Here is a 22,869-nt window from a genome sequence, read left to right as displayed (position 1 = left end):
GAAGCAAGTCTAAAGGGAAAAGCAGTTCAAGAGCATTGGCAGTTTTTTATTAAGACATTATTAAGGGCACAAGAGCAAACTATCCAACTGCATAGGAAAGATAGGAAGTATGGCAAGAAACTACTTTGGCTTAACCCAAAGAGCTTTAATGATCTGAAACTCAGAAAAGAGTCCTACAGAAAGTGGAAACTAGATTAAATTATAAAGGATGAATATAAACAAATAACACAAGTATGTAGGGACAAAATTAGAAAGGCCAAGGCACAAAATAAGATTAAACTAGCTAGAGACTTAGGGTTAGTGCGTCTGGTGAAGACACGCTATACCAACGGGAGAGCATCTTCCGCTGACATAGTGCAGTGTAGACACTGCTTTAAGTTGATGTAACTTATGTTGCTCAGGTGGGATGACTTTTACACACCCCTGAGCAACGTAAGTTACATCAAGGTAAGTGGTACTGTTGACAAGCCCATAAAGGGTGACAAGAAAATATTCTACAAATACATTAGAAGCAAGAGGAAGACCAAGGACAGGGCCCATTATTCAATGTGGGAGGAGGGGGGGAACAATAATAAAAATGTGGAAATGGCAGAAGTGCTAAATGAGACTTTTGTTTCATAGAATCATAGAATATCAGGGTTGGAAGGGACCTGAAGAGGTCATCTAGTCCAACCCCCGCTCAAAGCAGAACCAATTCCCGACTAAAACATCCCAGCCAGGGCTTTGTCAAGCCTGACCTTAAAAACCTCTAAGGAGGGAGATTCCACCACCTCCATAGGTAACCCATTCCAGTGCTTCACCTCCTGCTAGTGAAAAAGTTTTTGCTAATATCCAACCTAAATCTCCCCCACTGCAACTTGAGTCCTTGTTCTGTCATCTGGTACCACTGAGAACAGTCTAAAGCCATCCTCTTTGGAACCCCCTTTCAGGTAGTTGAAAGCAGCTATCAAATCCCTCCTCATTCTTCTCTTCTGCAGACTAAACAATCCCAGTTCCCTCAGCCTCTCCTCATAAGTCATGTGCTCCAGCCTCCTCATCATTTTTGTTGCCCTCTGCTGGACTCTTTCCAATTTTTCCACATCCTTCTTGTAGTGTGGGGCCCAAAACTGGACACAGTACTCCAGATGAGGCCACACCAATGTTGAATAGAGGGGAATGATCACATCCCAGGATATGCTGGCAATGCCCCTACTTATACAGCCCAAAATGCCGTTAGCCTTCTTGGCAGCAAGAGCACACTATTGACTCATATCCAGCGTCTCGTCCACTGTAACCCCTAGGTCCTTTTCTGCAGAACTGCTTCCTAGCCATTCAGTCCCTAGTCTGTAAGAGTGAATGGGATTTTTCCATCCTAAGTGCAGGACTCTGCACTTGTCCTTGTTGAACCTCATCAGATTTCTTTTGGCCCAATGCTCTAATTTGTCTAGGAGCCTCTGTATCCTATCCCTACCCTCCAGCATATCTACCACCCCTCTGAGTTTAGTGTCATCTGCAAACTTGCTGAGAGTGCAGTCCATGCCATCCTCGAGATCATTCATGAAGATATTGAACAAAACCGGCCCCAGGACCGACCCTTGGGGCACTCTGCTTGAAACCGGCTGCCAACTAGACATGGAGCCATTGATCACTACCCGTTAAGCCCGACGATCTAGCCAGCTTTCTATCCACCTTATAGTCCATTCATCCAGCCCATACTTCTTTAACTTGCTGGCAAGAATACTGTGGGAGACCGTATCAAAAGCTTTGCTAAAATCAAGGAATAACACATCCACTGCTTTCCTCTCATCCGCAGACCCAATTATCTCATCATAGAAGGCAATTAGGTTGGTCAGGCATGACTTGCCCTTGGTGAATCCATGCTGACTGTTCCTGATCACTTTCCTCTCCTCTAAGTGCTTCAGAATTGATTCCTTGAGGACCTGCTCCATGATTTTTCCAGGGACTGAGGTGAGGCTGACTGGCCTGTAGTTCGCCGGATCCTCCTCCTTCCCTTTTTTAAAGATGGAAACTACATTAGCTTTTTTCCAGTCATCCGGGACCTCCCCCGATCACCATGAGTTTTCAGAGATAATGGCCAATGGCTCTGCAATCATATCCGCCAACTCCTTTAGCACCCTCGGATGCAGTGCATCTGGCCCGATGGACTTGTGCTCGTCCAGTTTTTCTAAATAGTCCCGAACCACTTCTTTCTCCACAGAGGGCTGGTCACCTCCTCCCCATACTCTGCTGCCCAGTGCAGCAGTCTGGGAGCTGATCTTGTTTGTGAAGACAGAGGCAAAAAAAGTATTGAGTACATTAGCTTTTTCCACGTCCTCTATCACTAGGTTGCCTCCCTCATTCAGTCATTTCCTTGACTTTCTTCTTGTTGCTAACATACCTGAAGAAACCCTTCTTGTTACTCTTAACATCTCTTGCTAGTTGCAACTCCAAGTGTGATTTGGCCTTCCTGATTTCACTCCTGCATGCCTGAGCAATAGTTTTATACTCCTCCCTGGTCATTTGTCCAATCTTCCACTTCTTGTAAGCTTCTTTTTTGAGTTTAAGATCAGCAAGGATTTCACTGTTAAGCCAAGTTGGTCTCCTGCCATATTAACTATTCTTTCTACACATCGGGATGTTTTTTTCCTGCAACCTCAATAAGGCTTCTTTAAAATACAGCCAGCTCTCCTGGACTCCTTTCCCCCTCATGTTATTCTCTCAGGGGATCCTGCCCATCAGTTCCCTGAGGGAGTCAAGGTCTGATTTTCTGAAGTCCAGGGTCCGTATTCTGCTGCTCTCCTTTCTTCCTTGTGTCAGGATCCTGAACTCGACCATCTCATGGTCACTGCCTCCCAGATTCCAAACCACTTTTGCTTCCCCTACTAATTCTTCACGGTTTGTGAACAGCAGGTCAAGAAGAGCTCTGCCCCAAGTTGGTTCCTCCAGCACTTGCACCAGGAAATTGTCCCTATGCTTTCCAAAAACTTCCTGGATTGTCTGTGCACCGCTGTATTGCTCTCCCAGCAGATATCAGGGTGATTAAAGTCTCCCATGAGAACCAGGGCCTGCGATCTAGTAACTTCTGTTAGTTGTCTGAAGAAAGCCTCGTCCACCTCATCCCCCTGGTCTGGTGATCTATAGCAGACTCCCACCACGACATCACCCTTGTTGCTCACACTTCTAAACTTAATCCAGAAACTCTCAGGTTTTTCTGCAGTTTCATACTGGAGCTCTGAGCAGTCATACTGCTCTCTTACATACAATGCAACTCCCCCATCTTTTCTGCCCTGCTTGTCCTTCCTGAACAGTTTATATCTATCCATGACAGTACTGCAGTCATGTGAGTTATCCCACCAAGTCTCTGTTATTCCAGTCACATCATAGTTCCATGACTGTGCCAGGACTTCCAGTTCTCCCTGCTTGTTTCCCAGGCTTCTTGCATTTGTGTATAGGCACTTAAGATAACTCGCTGATTGTCCCACTTTCTCGGTCTGAGACAGGAGTCCTCCCCTCTTGCACTCTCCTGCTCGTGCTTCCTCCCGGTATCCCATTTCCCCACTTACCTCAGGGCTTTGGTCTCCTTCATGTAGTGAACCTAGTTTAAAGCCCTCCTCACTAGGTTAGCCAGCCTGCTTGCGAAGATGCTCTTCACTCTCTTCGTTAGGTGGAGCCCGTATCTGCCTAGTACTCCTTCTTTGAACACCATCCCATGGTCGAAGATTCCAAAGCCTTCTCTCCGACACCACCTGCGTAGCCATTCGTTGACTTCCACAATTCAACGGTCTCTACCCAGGCCTTCTCCCTGCACAGGGAGGATGGATGAGAACACTACTTGCGCCTCAGACTCCTTTATCTTTCTTCCCAGAGCCACGTAGTCTGCAGTGATCTGCTCAAGGTCATTTCAGTTTTCACCAAAAAGATAAGTAGCGACTGGACGTCTAACATAGTGAATGACATTGAAAATGAGGTATGATCAGAGGCTAAAATAGGGAAAGAACAAGTTAAAAATTACTTAGATAAGTTAGATGTCTTCAAGTCACCATGGTCTGATGAAATACCTCCTAGAATATTCAAGGAGCTTACTGAGGAGGTATCTGAGCCATTAGCGATTATCTTTGAAAAGTCATAGAAAACAGGAGAGATTCCAGAGGACCAGAAAAGGGTAAATACTATGCCAATCTATAAAAATGGAAATAAGGACGACCCAGGGAATTATGCACCAGTCATCTTAATTTCAGTACCCAGAAAGATAATGGAGCAAATGCCATATATATTCGTTCATTAGCCCGTTTGTTTATAAGCCGTTCCCCCCAGATAGTTAGGTAAAAATAGCAAAAACTGTATGACCCTTTCATAAGCTGACTCTATATTTCAGGGGTTGGCAAACTTTGGCTCCCGGCCGTCAGGGTAAGCCGCTGGTGGGTCGGGATGTTTTGTTTACCTGGAGCATCTGCAGGCATGGAGCCCCTCAGCTCCCTGTGGCTGCGGTTCACCGTTCCCAGCCAATGGGAGCTGCAGGAAATGGTGCTTCCCGCAGCTCCCATTGGCTGGGAACGGTGAACTGCGGCCACGGGGAGCTGAGGGGCTTCATGCCTGCAGATGCTCCCGGTAAACAAAACGACAATGTATTAGATATTCAATTCAATGATTCCATAGAGTTTTAAATCATCAAATTTTAGTGTAGACCTGTTTATAAGTTTACCCCCGCTCTTTGATGTGTCAGTTTTTTACCAAAAAAATTCGGCTTATGAATGAGTATATATGGTAATTAAGCAATCAGTTTGCAGACATCCAGCAGATAATAAAGTGATAAGTAACAGTCAGCATGGATTTGTCAAGACCAACCTAATAGCTTTTTCTGACAAGGTAACAAGCCTTGTAGATGGGGGGAAGCAGTAGATATGGTATATTTTGACTTTAGTAAGTCTTTTGATACTATTTTGCATGACCTTCTCATAAACAAACTGGAGAAATACAGCCTAGATGGAGCTAGTATAAGGTGGGTGCATAACTGTTTAGAAAACCATTCCCAGAGAGTAGGTTTCAGTCGTTCACAGTCAAGCTGGAAGAGCATATCAAGTGGGGTCCCACAGGGTTCAGTTAAGAGTCTGGTTCTGTTCAATATCTTCATCAATGATTTAGATAATGGCATAGAGAGTACACTTATAAAGTTTGCAGATGATACCAAGCTGGGAGGGGTTGCAAATGTTTTGGAGGATAGGATTATAATTCAAAATGATCTGGACCAAACTGGAGAAATGATCTGAAGTAATTAGTACGAAAGTCAATAAGGACAAATGCAAAGTACTCCACTTAGGAAGGAACAATCACTTGCATACATACAAAATGGGAAATGACGCCTAGGAAGGAGTGCTGGGAAAAGGGACCTGGGGGTCATAGTGGATCACAAGCTAAATAGGAGTCAACAGTGTAACACTGTTGCAAAAAAGCGAACATCATTCTGGGATGTACTAACAGGAGTGTTGTAAGCAAGACACGAGAAGTAATTCTTCCGCTCTACTCCATGCTGATATGACCTCAACTGGAGTATTGTGACCAGATCTGGGTGCCACATTTCAGAAAGATGTGGACAAGTTGGAGAAAGTCCAGAGGAGAGCAACAAAAATAATTAAAGATCTAAAAAACATGACGTGTGAGAGAAGATTGAAAAAATGGTATTTGTTTAGTATGAAGAGGAGAAGACTGAGTTTTCAAGTATATAAAAGGTTGTTATAAGGAGAAGGGAGAAAAATTGTTCTTCTTAACCTCTGAGGATAGGACAATAAGCAATGGGCTTAAATTTCAGCAAAAACTTCCTAACTGTTAGGGTAGTTAAGCACTGGGATAAATTGCCTAGAAAGGTTGTGGAATCTCCATCATTGGAGATTTTTAAGAGCAGGTTAGACAAACACCTGCCAGGAATGGTCTAGATAATACTAAGTCCTGCCATGATTGCAGGGCACTTGACTAGATGACCTCTCAAGGTCCTTTCCAGTCCTATGATTGGGCCCTTTCTTAGCACCTGCTACCAGAGCTTTTAGGAACTATGACAGAACATATCAATGAAACCAAACTGCCCATGGTGGGTAGCATAAAAACTACTTCTGCATAACAGAAGCCAAACTACTATGAACATCAAGCACAACAGCCAGAAAAAAATAACTACGCTAAACCAAATACATGTGCCTGTTCACATGGGCTTTGGTAGACTTCCAGAGCTAGTTCCAAAGGTGAAGACCTTCTACTGTGAAAGTGCTGTTGCTTTTCCTGGGAAATTCACTTACACAAATGGAAAGCTAGAGCATCCCAGATGACCTTAACTGTCATGATGAGGTATAGGGTGAGAAGCAGTCACTTGTAGCTGGATTCTCAAATTGGCCTATTAAATACCTTACATCCTCTGTCTAAGAAACTCTCCTTTATAAGGCTTAAAGATGTGGGGGTCTTTAGCTGGTCTCAGCTGGTATAAATGGCCATTGAAGTCAACTTAACTTGTCCCATTTATTTGGGAATATGATGTTACTGCCCCTTATATCCTAACTATAAGAAATAGTTGTATACAAACTATTAAGTGAGCTATTTCCATGTGACTCATGGTAATGGATATCTAGTGTCACACACATACTACCTTCAAAATTATTTTAAGAAACGTACTGACTTCTTCCTGTATTATGCTGTCTTCTGTTATTGTTTTTAGAGCATCAGAGCTGAGTTTAGTTTCTAGGCTGGAATTGGGAAGAAGGAATGCTGAGTAACAGAAATATAGGAAGTTCCTCAGGGTGACTTTATTTTAAAAGTACTAGCAATGCCACCACATTTTGTGTTAAATGCATACACCTGTTGCAGCAGGGTGTTGACAGCTTGGAGTATAAAAACTATGATTCCGATAAAAGAGAAGAGGCTGAAGACAACTTAGTTTCTGATGAGAAATCAAGTGATCCACACTGAAGGCCAGATCCTGTGTGCACCAGTAAGAGGAGCAGAAGTCCCATACTGTCTTGTAAGCCTGTTCCGCACTGAGCCAACTGGTCCTGAGACTGGTAGGAACTAGTCAGTAGAGTGGAGAGAGAGATTTGCTCCTGATCCATGATAGGGAGCCACAATGTGGTTTGAAGGATTGAGGGAGAAGATGTCAAACAAATGTGCTTCCTGCCTCACCCTATGTCTTCCTTGCTGGGGTCATAGAAGTTACTACTAGGCCTGTATTAACCCATGTGGAGTTTGTGCTGGGGGAGAAGGTAAGGAAGTGTGTCTGGATTAGGATCCTGGCAGTCTCCTTGCATGAGGGCTGGGGGTTCACTGGATGACTCAGTGCTATCCTCCCATCCCAATCATCATGGACTGGGAATTTTCAGATCTAAAGATCCATCTTCTGGCTGAAAATCCAGGTTTAGAATGATCACCTAGGAGTTTGCTGTTCAGGCCAATAAACGCATTCGATGTCCAAGATGTATTAGTCACTCATGGAGCAATCCACCTTCATTGGGACATCAGGTAAGCACTGCTTCTCCTGACATGACCTCCAGTGCCCCATCTACCAGATATGATTGTTGGCGTCAGGGGAGTAGACTCCACTTCTTGAGAGGTGGAGGAGTTGTCTGGCCCACAGGTGCTATACATTCATCCACCTCCAAGGGGAGACCTCTTTCAGGATCCATATTAATCTCAGGTGCAGTGGTGCATCCATTGGCTGTGACGATCTAGAAAACTCCATGCCGCAGATGGACCATGGACTAGGATTTTGCCCATAACTTGAGGTTAAAAGTTGGCCCACAACCTCCAGTTTAAAATGTGGAGAATGGTGCTGCAGTTTGCATAATTATGATCCGAGCAAGCAGTTTTTCTGTTTTGTTGTAATAAAGGTTTTGTTGCAAAGAAAGAAGAGTGTATTTGACATTCCTCAAACAAGCTTTCAAAAGGGGAATTTTGTATGTATGACTGAGTAGCACTGAAATGCTGTAAGATATTGTCCTTTTGTGGGTTTTGTAAAGAGGAGACATAGTTGGAATAATTGATAATATGCCCAAGGTCTCACAGTCTGTAGAGAGAGCTTCCTCCAGCAATTACCTCTAAAAATAAAATAAAACCCATTTATTATTGATAACCCATGTTCCACATAAAGAAATACTTCTTTTGATAATGTTAATTTTTTTATTCGTAGGCTCAAAAAGAGTCTAAAGTAAGCCAAATGTGGAGGATGAAAATACATATATGAGTTAATGTATTAAGTTTACATATTTTTGGTTCAATGGATTTATGGCTTTTAATTACATCTTCATGCCTGTTCACTTGAATTGGGATCCCTTGGGGCCCTTTCTGTAGAATTTCATGCTTATGTTCTTACATCTACAAGATTCTTTAACCTATAAACTTGTGTATTCTGACAGCCACTTGACTGACCTTTGCTGAAGTTGCCTTTTATTCATTAGTTTTAGGTTTCAAAACGTTAACCAAGAGTAAAATAGGTGGAAAATACTTCTGTGATCTAAAGGTTGCTCAATATCCATGACACTGAAGCAGTTTGATGTACTATAGCTATGAAATATAGGCGGTGAGTCTCAGCTCTTCCATCGGGGGGAAGGGAGGGGTTTGTGTTTCCCATATTCTCAGGCTATTGAGGGGGGTCTTTGTAAATCGGAGCAGCCCCAGGCTGCTCTTAGCTTAGGCACTGGTTACAATAGCTCCCTATGGCCTTCTGCTTGCAGAGAACAGCCAGAACACGATGTACCCACCCTTTCTCTGACATGCCCCTACTGGACTGCTAGCGGGACTGGGTAAGAGCCTCTAAGTTTCACAGGTCTATAGTTCTGAATCTTGCAGTGTGTATGCTAGATATAGGACCTGGGTCCCATCTCGTGACAAAGTAAATCAGGAGTGATTCCACTGAAGTATAACTGGAGTATAAAACCAAAGTAAAATGAGGAGAAAATCAGGCTCATTGACTTCAGTAGAGTTACTATTGATTTACACCGGTGTAACTGTGACACGGAAGCCCATTGATAGGTCACTATTCTGTGTCCGCAGTTCCTGTGAGGCTTGACATACTGTTTTCAAGATATGTATTTAAAAAGTGACATGTACTATATCATTTGGTATCTGATAACACACTGGTCATTAATGTCACTGTGAAATGTTTGTAACAGGACTGTAGGTGAAATTATGGATACTCTCTGATATTATGTTTTGGAGACTGAAAAGACAAAAGAGGCAAAACAGGGTTTTTCCATATAAAGGGGAAAAAATATGGTGGCAGATGCCCTGCCCAGGAAAGAGGGTTCTGACCTGCTGCCTCCAGGTCAGTCAGTGACTAACCCTCCTGCAGTTTTGTAAGGAGGGCGGTGTGATCCTAAGAGCACCCCTATGCCATCAGGCGAGGGACTCCCTGGTATGTAGCCGTGAGTTTCAGCGGGCCTGACCAGCCCAGTGTACCCCAACTCACTATTGTCTTAATCTGTATCTATAATGGGTCATGTAAGGTATCATACGCGAACTGGTGACACACAGGTGATTAGTATAATTGTGAAATGTATGTATTAACACTATGTGAGGCATTATAGATACTCACTAATATTATGCTTTAAAGGCTGTGACCAAATAAAGGGAGAGAAAAAGGTTTTTATCCCAAATGGGAGGGAAGGCAGCTGTCTACTTGTCTTCTCTGTAAATTAAGCAATGGGGAATCAAAACAAGGGGAGCTGCATTGACATAGAAATCAGCAGGGGGATGGAAAGTCCACAGGAACAGAAGAACAGCAGAGCGTACCCTGCCTCTAGAAACAGGGTCAATGAACTTTGGGAGATATAAGCAGAGATAGAAAGCCATTTTGGCATCTTTCACCTAGGAAGAAAGGGCAACCAACACCTTGTACTTCTGTAGAAAGCCCTGACTGCGAGAAAGTCAGCAATGGCTATAAAGAAGAATGATTGATAAGAAATCTACCTTGAACAGAGACTGTAGCTTGGTAAGTTAAGTCTTACCCATTAGAAAGCGCATTTGTACTTTTATTTGCTTGTAAACATTTTTGTCTTTATCCCTCGTACTTGAGCTCACTTAAAACTTCTCTTTTTAATTGTGTTTGATTAAATAAACCTGTTTTATTTTTAACCCAAACCAACCCAGGGCTGTGTTTGAATTGAAGTGGTGGTTAACTGCAGTTAAAGTAGTCAGCTGTGCTTTTGTCTCTTTAAAGGAGCAATGAACCTTATGAACGAAGTTCTCTGAATGTTCCTGAAGGGGGCTGGGCACTTCAGGGCAGACAGCTTTGGGGAAATTTGGGACTGGGATCCTGTTGGGGTCACTGTTCGAGTAGTAACCAAGGCTGGGGGAGACCAGGGGCTGTTGTGTGTTAGACAGGCTGCTGATCCTGGGTGGCACAGCACACCACACAGATCCTCAGGGAACTGCAGGCTTGTTTGCTGGCTGTTGGTGTTTGGGCCGTGAGCCCTGACAGCAGAGCATTTAAGGCACCCATAAGGCAGGTGGTGACACAACCTCTTACAGAGCTGGGTTGAGCCCCAAAATGTTACCGTAACTGATGGGGAAATCAGACCAATAGAACTGAGTCTGTGTCTATATTCCATATTGGTCCCTCCTTATGTGTGTTTGTGTCATCTATATGCCTCATTCTGGCTAATCCAGAATGATTTTCATATTAATTTTTTCACTGGATGAGGAGCACGGTAAGTATGATTGGTTATATGCAAAGAATAAAAAATGGAGGGTCTATTAAATGTATAGCCGTGAAACAGCTGATCCAACAGGTGTACAACCAAGAAATGTAAAATACAAACCTTCTGAAAAAAGTTAACCTTTGGACTGACACTAGGTATGTGAAGTTTCAGCCCCTGTGGGACATTTTAAAAGAAGCTGGAGTGAATTAATATGGGTTCCTAATGAAAGTGGAATGTCTCTCTTACCCATAGCATCTGTAACTGTGAATGTTATAAAAATTCTCTTTGTCTGTCAACTAGACTGAGTGAATATGTGATTTTTTTGGTTCAGTGGCTGAATGAAAATATCTGAAAAAAATTGTTTAGGGTGAAACCAAAACTGATTTTGGTTTGTTTTTTCTTGATGAAAGTTTATTTTTCACAAACAATTTTTCTTCTGTTTTTGTTTCATGTAATTATGGTTTGGGATATTTTTTTTACCCTGGCATATTTTTTTTAAACAAATCTAGCTTAATTGTGGGAAACAATGTTGTTTTGAAACAAAGTCAAAACATGTTTCATTTTGAAAAAGTTGAGGCAGTTCGACTTTTTTGAATTTTTTTCCATTTCTTTATTCATCAAAAGTGTTTGCCGAATTTGACATGAATTTGCAAATAGTTCATTCGCCTGAAAATGTATTTTTTTGGTAAATAAACTATTCACTGAAAAAGATTCACCCAGTTCTACTGTCTACATTCTAATGCAGCACCTATCATTTTGGTATCTGAATACCTCTCAGCATCTCCCTCTTTTCCTGTTTTAATCACGACTATCCCAAAACACACACAGCCCATCAGTATTATAGACTTGATCTGTACCGCAAGAGTTAGGTTGGCTTGCAGCATTTTGTAGCATGTCACAAGTCTCTGTGGAAGACATGGCTTTTCTGACTTGAAAAGTCTTCAGTAAGCAACATGTTACTACAAAAAGGCTTGATATCGGTGGAGATTCTGCCTTGGCAATAAATGCAGAATATGTAGAAGAGACCCTTAATGTAGAGCCGAGATAAGTATTTTGCCCTTAAAAATGAATACAAATCAAAATATCAAAGTGTTGTTTGCAGAGTTGGGGCTTTCAAATATCTATAATTTCCATTTTAATTCTTTTGTTGGTCCAAGTTTCATCTGACTTACTTTCTTCTTCACTACTGCAGTGATACTCCTATTTGCCAGTGTGGGAAATTATTCCAGCGCATCTCCTCTACTTATAAAGGCTGCACTTCTGCTTTCTTCGATTCTGAGTAGTGAGAGGTGTGGAATAGATGATTATCTCATTAAGTGTAATGGTACAGAAGCAGCTGATCCACATCCAAGTGAAGTGAGCTGAAAAATGACTGACTGTGCAGAAAGAAAAAATGCAGACCTGCTAACTGGAAAGTCACCTTCTTTCATCATGGTTAACAAGATCCTTTAAGCCTATGCTAGAACCAGAAAAAGAGGCCGAGTCTGATCTTGGAGTGGTGTAAGCCAGGAGTGCAGTAGCTCATCTGAAGGCAATGGAATTACACAGGAGTGAAATCAGTGTGTGATCAGGATCAGCGTCAACCTATTCAAAGCATGATGCAAGTCTTTAGAAGGTCATGAGGGTTGCCTAATGGGTCAGGAGTTGCTGTGTTTGCAGCCAGGGCTAGAGAATGACCTCAGATAAGCAGAAGTTGTTAGCATTAAGGTGATCATCAGTGTTTCAGGTGGAGTATTGGATACATTTTCAATGTGATTCTCTGTCAGTTACACTCTTGGGGCCAGATCAAGCCCCTTGCTTTTATGCATACAGGGTACGTAAACAGCAGAGGATATGCAGAAATTGCCTATGCAGTATGATTTTGGAGGGAAAGGACTGACCTTAAGCAGCATCATTCTTTTCTCTTGCCAACTTTGAAGAAGCTGTTGCATCTACTTTATGCTTCTGTTCAGCATTATCTTGTGTCCTGCCTGTCACTTTCAGCCCCTGAGAGTGAGAAGGAAGTACTTGCCAGGTGAACAGGCAGGTGACCAAAGCATGACTTCTGAGGGAGACATATTGCCATGGGGGATGGGCACCTCAGGAAGTAGTGTGAAGGCGAAGGCTCTTTGTGAAAACCCTGATATCTCAAAATTTCCCTGTTGCTCTTGGGATATTCATTCCATGCATTAGCAATGCCACTCCTTGACAGAATGAAGTCTCAAGCCCATGAAGTTTTCTGTCTCCATTTTGTGCTTCCATGTTTTTTTGCCTCAGGAGGTCATAATTTATCCCTAAATTCCTGTTAATTTTCAGGGGAGTTATTCATGAAGAGTAGCTTATGCTACTGAAAATATACCCCTAAAGCTTAATGTCCTTTAGTAGGTGATTCAACAGAATGGCGTAGATATAAAGGGAGAATAAAACTGGGCATCCTACTTTTCTGGCTATCTGGTTAGTACTGCAGGGCTGGGCAGAGTATAAAGTATGGTCCTCAGATGTATGACAGGAGAAGAGAGACTTTGTCACCATATGCTCCATCTCTACTATGAGGCAGATCCTTGAGAGGGAAGAGTCAATGCCCATGTCCGAAATTTAATGGGAGATGGAGAACCCGAGGAATCCAGGTTCTTGAAATCCACTCTACTTACAGATCTTGGGACAGTATCATTTATATTTTTCCTACCTTTTAACAACTTGGTTTGATAAACTTCAAATGTGCTCAATCACAGACAAGTTAGGTGGGTTTAAAATCACAGGGATAAGTGAATACTATCCATACCAAAATGTTGTAGCTATCACCCTCTGTTGGAAGACCACATAACATTGGTTTGGACTGTCAAGAGCTCCTCATATAGGGCTTGATTCTTCTGTCACTTTTAAAATCTAGATAATTCCCATTTGACTGCAATGGAGTTACTCCTGATTTACACCGTGTAAATGAGAGGAGAGTCAGTGCATAAAATGCTGTGTAAAAGACGCAATTCATTTAAATGTGAATCTGTCACAGTCTAAAAACACATTCTACAAGAAAATGTATAGCTCTTCGGTTTTACGTGCTCCTGTAAAAATACTCTTGAAAGCAAATTTATGTCTCCTCAGCACTTTTGTTTAAAGACAGGGAATAGAGATATGGAGTTCTAGACAGACATATTTTTGTTATGGGTTGTTTTTGAGCACTCATTTGATGGTAAGTCTTTGTTCAGTCCAGTGCTTTGTCATTAATGACTGTAGAGTAACTAGATATGCAGAGCTAAAGGAAATCCTGTCTTATATGTTCCTATTCTAAGGGAGCCTTAGAAAGGATAACAATAATGCCACTTAGGTTTACTTAGTGAGGTAATGTGTAAACATAGTTACAAATAAAAACTTGCATGATCTTTACAGAAACAGAAAAATAGCTTATGAAGCATAATGTTGCCCCTGCTTCGTGTAGATAATCAGGCCTGTTAGTGCATCTGGAATAAAATACAAGCTAAAGGAGCTGAAACAATTTATTGCAAGTTACCTGCCTCTGTGGGTGTAGGATTTAGGAAGTTGGCAGCAAATGTTAACGTCAACTGAAAAGGAGTAGGGGCCTGGCCTAAAACCCATTGAAGTCAATGGAAAGACTCACAGTGACTTCAGTCGGCAGCTCACTGCTGTTTGAAATTGCTATTTGGATTGTCTAGCCTCCTGTAACATGTTAGCAGGAGTCAGCCAGCTCACCCGCTCCTGTGAAAGAGAGAGCACATTAGAAAGTGTAGTTGGGGCACTCCAGATTCAGGCCCATCCTCAGTCAGAATCTCATTTAGTCCCTCCCAAGATTCTTTGGGTAAGGGAAAATAGAACTGTCTCCTGCTCACTTTCACTTGCTGAAAGAATGGAATTTCGTAATAACTTTTAAAGAGAGGAAGAACCCAATGATATTTAAAGGACTGTCGTATTCAGAAATGGTCAAACCTGAAGTTCTTACTCAACTCTTACTGGTGTCAATGAGATTTTTGACTGAATAATGGCTTTAGGTCTTGGCCAATAGATGGGCAAACTGGCAGGTGGAAAAATGGGATGAATTTTTCACAACAATTTTTGCAACAAATTTGTCCCTGTTTTTTGTCATTTTTGAAATTTGAATGGTTTTGACCAGCTCAATCGGCAGCATTGTCGAGAGGAATGAGTGGGGCGTGAGAGGTACAACTTCAATGTATTAGTACCAGCTCTGCTACAGATTTACTGGGGACCTTGGGCAAGTAAAATAGGCTCACATTTTTAAAAGCATCCACTTACTTTTGCATGTGCACACTGCTTAGTGCACACATGCAAGTCAGTGAATTGCATGTGCGCGTACCTTAGCTCACATGTAGCCCCATGTGGCTTTTTGTGTGCTCGACTTGGATGTGTGCTCTTAAAAACTGAGACCTCAGTATCCTTGATGGTAAAATGGGAATGATAAACTACTGTACAGAGATGTTGTGAGGATCATGTGTTAAAAGTATTCGAAGATATAACTCTCTCTATAATGCTGATTATTTATCTTGTTTTATTTTATTTGCATTCCTACGTGGCACTTTAAAATCTCCCTAAGGATTGTACCTTTTATTTAGGAGGGAGACTGATGGAGTGAAGTCTCTGTGATTTTCTTTCCTTGGTGCAAGATTTGTAAAGAGACAATCCATCAAAGTAGATCATTTAAATCAGTAAATTAAAAAAGAATATAAAGGAAATTATTAAATTGCTCTTGCTGCATGCAAACTTTGGATCTGTTTGCCCAGCTGAAAACATCACTCACCTAAGAATTTGGTTTGTAGCAATTTTGACTGGGAAGAGAGAGTGTGGCAAGAGTTGCCCTTGGTTTTCTTTTTGCAACATTAGGTTGCCATCAGGCTCTGTCAGTTAGAAGAGCGAAGAATCCTCTGATATGCTTTTCAGAGAGAAGTAGTAGCAGTTCTGAGGAGGGTGGAGAAGTGTCATTTGTGCAAGGTAGACCGCCCAGGAATGGGGGACATTCCATGTGCATGATGGGATAGTGATGCATCAGTAGAATAGTTGTTAGACCTGTGTACTATCTTGATCCAATTATATTTTTCCATCTGTGTGTGCCCAGTATTATCAATCAGTCACTGAAGAAAGAGCTGGGCTGGGAGAGGCTTCTGAGAGAAGATCTGGTGTAGAAGACTGCACTCCCTGTTGTCTCCCTTCTGTGTTTGTGTATGTGTGAAAGATCAGGCTCTGATAAGCCCCACTTCTCATCTTTTCTTGCAAGGATGGGGTGACACCCATTTCTTTCCTTCATTGTGTTGTGGGAAGGGGTCTGCCTGGGGAAGGTTGTCCCACAAGAGGCAGGAAGAGTGGTGGGTGTGAGGTTGTCCAGGATGGAGTGAACATGGGGAATTAGGTGTAACATGGATGAGAGGCAGCCTGGGGAAAGAGGTTGTATGGGTTTTTTTGGAGTGTGGGGGAGTGCTCATGCTGGGATATGTCTAGGGAGAGCAGACATATGAGGGATGAGCATATGTCCGTATGCCAAGCACATGATCACATGGGGATGAGTGCAAAGGGAAGATATCATTATGTATTCATGTAGGGTATCAGCTTCTCCTCCTCTGACCTGTTAATAGTTATACTATTTTCAGTCATATGGAGGAGAGAGAAGCTGTCCATCAATGGTCACCCTTCAAAAACCTCTCAGATAGGCCCTATTTGTGTGTATCACCTTTTGTATAACTTGTTCATTTCATATTACATTATGATGGAAATCTGGATTATTATCTTTAATATTTTCAAGAGCATAATGTCTGTAGGTGCACCTACTGCACGCTGAAGTTTGTCATCAAGATTAGAGATGTGTTTAGGAAATTTGTAATGAGAGAAAAATGCTTAATTAAAAATATCAGTTTGGAGGCTAATCCATCTTCAGCTAGTTTGCTGGAAATTGAAAGGAGTCTTACACAATGGCAAGTGGTGGGAAAATACACTTGGCTTTCTACATTTTAAACAGGAAGGAACTTTTTAAATGCTAGACTCACAATAGTAATCAGGGCAGTTATTTGGGAACATTATATTGCATATTGTAGCTGCAGAGTGTTGGGGGTGTATGCTTAATCTATATAAGATGGTATTCTGCTTTCTTTAACTAAGAAGAAAAGAGGCTTAGTTGTGACTTTTTTGGATCTACTGCAAAATAATTGGTTTCTTTTACACTGAACAAGACTTCCAGTTTTAATGGCTAATACATTCTGAGGTCATGGCAGTCACACAGTTAACAAATTCTTCATTTCCTGAGAGGTGCAGCTTTATGTGAAAAGTCTTAAATTCAGAGTCTGCAATAGAATTTTAGCTCTTCATCCCCAATGACCATTATAAAATTGCCATATGCCTAAAAATATGCTCAGCACAACTGTGATTGTTCAGACTCTGAATTCACTCTCATTTTATGACATGATCCTTAGTTTAAAATAAAATTATTCTTCTTCAATGGAGGATGAAAGCCATTTGATTATATATGGTTCATTATAAAATGCGGTAACTTTAAGTATTTCGAACAGTACACATGCTTTATTTGAGTTTTTATACCACTTTTGGTGACCAGTAAACTGTAACGTGTTGTCATTTTTGTCATGATCAGTCCATAAAATCAGTTATCTTTCTCTTTGGTCCAACTTATAAACACATATAAAACTGAAGCAGATGTCAGAGCAATAACCAGGTGTACATTGTAGTGCTTTGCAAAGTTTTAATTGCACCATGGATGTTACATGTTTAACGGTTTTGGTTAGTAAGTGTTTCTGTCAGTTGTGTCTTGTACAGGTTGTTTAATTATACTGAGTATTTTTCAGACTGCATCTTATTAGTTCATTCAGACAGTCTCTGAATAAGCTTTCTCTCTGTGAAGTATTTTTTGAGTCATCATGCATACAGCACTGTGGGCTTCAGAGTTGCCGGGGCTCTGTATGGTATATTAGGGTGAAATCAAAATGTTTTGGATTGTAAATCCTCTGGGGTGGGGGTTGTCTCTTTTCTAAGTTTGTACAGTTCCCAGCACAATGAAACTCCACTCCCAGTTGGGCCTATGGACAGTAGCGTATTATAAATATTTACTACTACTGCCAGGTTAGTAGCACAGACAGGTGTGCGTGGTAGGGGAGCAGAGCCAAAGGTCTGGTGGAGCCCTGGAGAACTGGAGGAAGCAGAAGCTCATGCCCCTCCATTGGGCCACTGGTGATCCTGGCCCTTGTCTCTCCCCTTGCAGGGACATGGAGGCCACTGTTGCATGGGAGAAAGGAGAGACTGAGGGGAATGTGTGTCTGGAGAGAGGTCTGGGATTTGAGAGGGGCTCAGTCACAGAGCCCATAGACATTACTGGTAGGTGGGGTGGGGAGCTCTTTGGGATAATAAAGCCGCTGACAGTACGAGACCTCCATTTGGGAGCTGTCAGCCAGCTGCAGCTAAACTGCACTGGGTAGGGGCAGGGCCGCCCAGAGGATTCAGGGGGCGTGGGGTCTTCGGCCCCCAACGCCGAAGACCCGGCACTTCGGCAGCGGGTCCCAGGGCGGAAAGACTTCGGTGGCGGGTCCCGGAGCAGAAGGACCCCCCGCCGCTGAATTGCCGCCGAAGACCCGGAGTGGAAGAAGCTCTGGGGGCCCGGGCCCCGCGAGAGTTTTTCGGGGCCCCCGGAGCAAGTGAAGGACCCTGCTCCAGAGGCCCCGAAAAACTCTCATGGGGGCCCCTGCGGGGCCTGGGGCAAATTGCCCCACTTGCCCTCCCCTGGGCGGCCCTGGGTGGGGGTGCCCACAGCTTCCATGTTGCCTCTTAGGCTTTCACTTTTTGGCTGGAGACCCTGCCTCCAATGCTTAATTTGTAACAGAAGAGGTGCCAAGGCTCAAGAAATTAGGTGCCAGGGCTCAAGCCATTTTTTTATATTCATAACTGATGCAGCAAGCTCAGAGGTGCTGGGGCTATGAACTGCCAACCCTAGAGGTGCTGGGGCTCAGCTCTGGCACAAAATAAGCCTCTGTGGCCACTCCCTGAAGACCCCACTGCCACACATGGCATTGGAGAGACAGATTCACGGACTCTGCCTCTAAAGGCAGGTGGCATGGCTGGGAGGTCTCCAAGTGGCTCTGTGGCCACTGCCCAGAATAGTGACATGGCAAGGAGGGGGGAGCCCCTACCTCAGGATCTCATGACTGTGCCAAGGGCATGGTGCCTTGCTTTTCTACCAAATACACCATGTGTTGTAGAAGTGCCTGTTTGCCTCTGTTCCCTGCACTTCAATAACTGTATTAATTTTTAAGGTTTTTGTGGGTCAGTGGAAAACCCCGTATCAATCTGTCTGTGCTCAATTGTATTTAACTCTTTATAAGCCCAGTACCCAGTAATGGTGTTTTTGTGCTTTCAGCGAAGCCATTACAACAGCAGTTAGCATACAGCAGAGACCTGGATTTTGTATAGTGGGGGTCTCTGTTAGTTAAATAAAATAAATGATGGATAAACATCCAGCCTGTCTTTTGTATCAGTAAACTTTCTCACCATACAGGTGCTCAAATGCACTGCTCAGTTGCATTCTGCAGCTCTGAGATGTGAGTGCCTGCCACTGATTGGGTTGTGATTAAAAAGCAGTGACTTTTAATGTGCGATGCTTCAGGGTGAAGAGGAGTCACTTTCATTAATGGTTTTTGGTGTGGGAAGGCAGACGAGGATTAAAGTAGGGTTTTCAAGGACAGTGAATTGGCTGAGGTGTTAGTGCATAAAAATGTTTTGATCCAGTTGTAACTAGTAGCTGCTAGTTCCTGTTGTTTTTGTTTTGATCAAGAGCCCACTTTGTGTGTGGCAGGGATAGGAGGTGAAGGCAAGGAAAGGAAGTAACTGTTCAAAGTGCATCTCCTTTGGGAAGACAAAAACATGAGCCACGTGGTGGAATCAAGGTTAAAAAATTACTTATTTTCCTTTGGTCTGCATAGTGCATCCATCATGTACAGTTTTCCACATGTTGGGTAATGGAAAGTTGAGCCCCAAAGGAAGTTCTCTTTGTAAGTCAAGATGGGATCATAAAATCAATCATTGTTGGGTCACTAATTGGTGTGCAAGATAGGAATTTCCTAAACTGTATGATAAGTTCATTGGCTTTTTGGCAGTGAACTCTTTAGCGAACGATATTCTTTCCTGGTTCTGTTGTTAACGCAGGAAAAGTATCAGGTCATTTATAGTTACACCCAGATCACCGCTTGTTTTTAAATAGAAGGGAGAAAAAAAAGTTGGCTGTCAAAGAGAATCGAAATGTTTCTGACGAAGTTTGTTTTCATGTCTCTGTGGCATAGTAGTAAAGCTTGGCAGCCACATGATAATAGTGAAGATTGATTGCCCTCTCTCTGTTAAGCATCTCGCATCTCTGAATTTATGTTAACACAAGCATTATTCCAGCAGCAGCATCTGGCTCATTGGCAGGTTCCACAGACAGTTGTTCTGATGGCTCTGGAGATGCCTTTGGGCTGTCATGTAGTTAGGTGGCTGAATGGGCTGGCTGTGCGGCTTTGTCATTCCCTGTTTTTATTTATTTGACTTGCCTTTGTCTGTGATGAATATGGGCTTTCACCAATCTTTCCTAACCTTTCCATGCAGGAGCTTTTATGAAATGCCCAGGTTAATTTACACCCGTGCTTCTTTGCTGATCAGAGCTGGAGCTACAACGTCCCAGTCCATAGCTTCCATGCAAGTTTTCCCCGCGAATCATGGCCTCAGCCTTGTTGCACATTTTTTAGCATACTCCTGCATAATGAGTTTCTCTGAGAACAGAACTACAAGGATAAATCAAATATTACTATTACACAGTCAGTGTCCTGAGGGGACTATGTTGGGAGTTGAGAATTCAGGAAGTCATTCATATTTCTCAAGATGACAATGTTTGTGTCTTAGGTAGTAAAGTTTTGGGGCCAGAGCTCATGTAAATTGGCATGGGACCATTGATTCCAGTGGAGCTATGACAATTTACACCAGCCGCGGATCTGCCCATATGTGTTTTTATTGTACAGTATTCACATTCGCTGTATGTAAAAATATGACTCTTAAATGCACTCTGTTTTTTGAGGGTATGCAGGTGTGAATACAAGTGCAATTTCGAGAGATAGTGAAGTGTCCTTTTTATTAAGCAGGATCATTGGGGTCACTGGTTCTGGATGAAGTTCTTTGGCCAGATTAGATGATCATAATGGTTCCTTCTGGCCTTAAACTCTGTGAATCCGTGGAACAGCTACACCATAGCCACAACTAGAGCTGTCTTAGGGTATGTCTACAGCTGAATAGTGTAATTCCCATCTTGGGTAGACATACACTCACTAGCTCTGCTTGAGCTAGCATGCTAAAATTAACAGTGTGAATGCAGTGGCTTGGGTGGTGGCTTGAGCTGGCTGCCTGAGTACATACCCAGGAGTTGAGCAGGATTGTACTTGGGTGGGTAGTAGGGTTGCCACCTTTCTAATTACTGATAACCAGGCCCCCAAGGCGATGCTCCTGCTCCAACTTTTCCACCCCAGGCCCCGCCCCCGTCGCTTGCTGGATAGTCTCAAGGAGCCTGCCTGCAGGTAGGAGGTAACTGAGCAGGGGCTGTCGCGAGTTAATGACTTGGTGCCTCCCGCTACCCTGGGAAATGGACTTTTAGTTTGGGTGCCATTTAGAGTTGCCGGGTCCCCTTTTTGACCGGACTTTCCAGTCGAAAACTGGGCACCTAGCAACCCTAAATGGCACCTGGACACAGAAGCTAAAAACTGGGCTTTATGGGTAAAACCTGGATGGGTAGCAACCCTAGCTGGTAGCCTGAGCTGCTGTATTTGCTGCTGTGGCCACACTGCTATTTTTAGCACACTAGCTTGAGCAGAGCTAGCATGTGTAAGTTGACTTGCTCTGGGAAGCACACCTCCTAGCTGCTGTGTAGACGCACCCCTACTGGCTTTCAAGTTTTATCATAACCATATTAGCAAGACATATATACACAGATTTTCTTTTTTAAATGTATATTTCCTTTTTATAATAGCAATAAAACATAGATGATTGAGTTTTTATTGAAAAATGGAGACAATAAAATCTAGTGCCACAATATTTCAGTTTTAAAGTGGGAGGAATTTTCCATATTAATTCAACTCATCATCCAGAAACTCTTAATACATTTGTTGCATGAACCTCCACTGAAATAAATAGGCAGATCAATGAAAGAAAAATGTTCATAGCTGATTTTGGGTTAGGCTGGGGATGCTTGTCTCCTTTGTAGTCAATAGGAGTTTTGCCATTGTCTTCAGTGGGACCAGGATTTCATCCTGAGGCTGTAATTTCTCTTCTTAAAGAAACCCTCCATTCACTAATACCTACTATTTCTTCCTAACGTGTGTTGGGTTAGGTTCCCTTCTTCCAGAAGGGCCTAGAAAACAAATGACAATAAAAACATTCCACTATATCAGGGGTTCCCAAACTTGGTTCGCAGCTTGTTCAGGGTAAGCCACTGGCGGGCCACGAGACGCTTTGTTTACCTGAGCGTCCGCAGGTACGGCTGCTCGCAGCTCCCAGTGGCCGCGGTTCACCGTTCTCATTATCCCTTGTTTTCATCCTAAATAAGAGATCTTTTGATACCTCTGTCTACCCATCCTATATGTCTGATGGAAAACGTGCTTTTGTTACATGGTATCTGTTCCTCCTGAAAACATGGAAGAAATGTCTCTGGATCCCTTGAGCAATGTGTTTACCTAATAAAGTCTTCATGAAGATGCCATAAAATCCACAGTCGAGAGATAAGCCTGCAGATGGGTGTCATGCCACCCTGTTGTCACCATAACTGGTGCTTCATCGGCTCTCTTTTGGATGTCTCTCCATTTATAATCAAATACTGCTGGTTTACTTTCTCTCACAGAGCATCTTGGCTTTTTAATGAGCCCCCTACAATCACTATTCTACCTGAAGGTACTGAAGTTGGCACACTTCTATCAATTCTGGGCCCTGGTTATTTGTAACTTGGAATATTGTGTTCAGTTCCAGAAAATTCCAGACAAACTGGAGAGAAGGAAGAGAAGAACAACAGATTTGAATATGTGGCTGGAAGGATTTATTTCTAAAAGAGCTACATATGTATGTCTTGGCTAGGCAGCTGCTAAGAGTGTGTGGGACTGTGATAATAGACTATGTAAATATGTAAGAGATGAGGAATTATTTAGGGTGGTAAAAAGGGGTACAATTAGGAGTAAAGGCAGAAACTTAAGGCAAGAAAAATGCAGGCTCAAAA

At 42.7% G+C, this 22,869-nt stretch overlaps 1 protein-coding gene across 5 annotated transcripts in view; it reads left to right on the top strand.

Annotated features, from left to right (window-relative positions):
• The window catches only part of KIF26A (kinesin family member 26A), a 130,754-nt gene that overhangs the window by 13,237 nt on the left and 94,648 nt on the right, over positions 1-22,869 (top strand). The gene's annotated exons all lie outside the window — the stretch shown is intronic.

This window comes from Mauremys reevesii, linkage group 4 (assembly GCF_016161935.1).
Source record: "Mauremys reevesii isolate NIE-2019 linkage group 4, ASM1616193v1, whole genome shotgun sequence".
Classification (NCBI taxonomy): Eukaryota; Metazoa; Chordata; order Testudines; family Geoemydidae; genus Mauremys; species Mauremys reevesii.
Note: the sequence above shows the minus strand (reverse complement) of the source record. Positions and strands in the feature narration are given on the sequence as shown.